The sequence below is a fragment of the Schistocerca americana genome, chromosome 2, assembly GCF_021461395.2.
Source record: "Schistocerca americana isolate TAMUIC-IGC-003095 chromosome 2, iqSchAmer2.1, whole genome shotgun sequence".
Lineage (NCBI taxonomy): Eukaryota > Metazoa > Arthropoda > Insecta > Orthoptera > Acrididae > Schistocerca > Schistocerca americana.
The window spans coordinates 935,103,406-935,104,791 of record NC_060120.1 but is presented as its reverse complement, the minus strand read 5'-3'; the positions used below and the strand labels follow the sequence as shown (position 1 = coordinate 935,104,791).

At 35.0% G+C, this 1,386-nt stretch overlaps 1 non-coding gene across 1 annotated transcript; it reads right to left on the bottom strand.

Annotated features, from left to right (window-relative positions):
* Nucleotides 1-784: 784 nt before the first annotated feature.
* On the bottom strand, nucleotides 785-887 carry LOC124596763. The gene has a single exon (XR_006978395.1). It is a non-coding gene; the product is annotated as a U6atac minor spliceosomal RNA (small nuclear RNA).
* Between the last annotated feature and the right edge of the window lie 499 nt (nucleotides 888-1,386).

Here is a 1,386-nt window from a genome sequence, read left to right as displayed (position 1 = left end):
GGATTGAACCATCATCCTCCCGAATGCGAGTCCAGTGTGGTAACCACTGCACCACTTCGCTTGGTGCCTGAATCATATGATTTAGATTATGCATATTATGAGGCTAATAAACCATAATTCAGTCAAATTGTTAGGCATTTGTCTTGACAGGAAGTTACATTAGAATACCCAGACAGAAAAAGCTCGTGATAAAATATTGAGAGTAGTGTAACTTACATGAAAATTAAAAAGCTTTGTCAGTCAAGACTTCCTCCTTGTGGCCTATTACGCATTTTTCTATACAAATTTGAATATGGGCTATTATTCATGGAAACTCGAGGCTAAGAGTGTCTTCCTCTGGCAGAAGAATGTAATAAGATGCATTGTTGGTCTACCAACCACAACTTCCTGCAAACAATATATGACTGAATACAGAATACGAACTGTTTCCATCATGTATTACTCCCAAGTTCATCTCTATGCCAAACAGAATGGCCATATCTGTAAAATTAGCTGTAGTGTCCATGCTTATAAAACCAAGAGCAGAGAGGAAAGGAAAAAGGTTTTGCACGTATTGGGAAGGTGTTACTGAACAAAGTACCACAAAGTGTAAAGAAAATGTCACACAATAAATTTAAAATGTTAATGGAATCTTGGCTTGAAAGAAAGGCCTACTATAATGTGTAGGAAATCATGTAATATGCCTATAATGTGAACTAAATGATGTACCCATACTATATGAGCTGTGTAATATTCAAGCTTAAATTGACATTTATTTAATTGCGCTACTATAATATATAAAAAAAAAAAAAATGGGTCAAGCGCTGATAACTCAGCGGTGCCTCAACCTTATATGTGTTCCATCCTTGTCTAGGGGAGTGCTAACCGTCTCTCCTTTCATACAACACGAAGTTAAAGTGGGAACTGCATTGTATATAAGACGCAAGTATGGTATCAAAGTATGTATGAGCACATAAATTGTTTGGCGTTTCTTACTCTGTAAATGTTTGTTTCATAGATACAGTTTGTATAGTGAGTTGACCTTATTTGCTTTTACCACCAAACTGCATAATTTAATGTAAATTTTTATACCTTTTTTTATTTTTTGATGTATTTTTCTTTAGTCTTTGAATAAGTATTCACATTAATTCCTGTTTGTTACTCGTTTTTTTTAAGTAACTGATATCAGTTAAGTTGTCGATTTCATACTAAAAACAATGCTAAGAACGGAAACTATCCCTGCCTCTAGGGAGAAAAGCTTTATTTGGTAATTCTATTGAGTGCTTCGTGATTTTATTAGTTTTTGGATTTGCAGCTAGATGGGGACTCCGAAGTTTCACTCCAGACACGAAAAACAAGTAAACAAATGACAATCGTTTCCTTCGACAAAGTGGATGTGGAATTGTG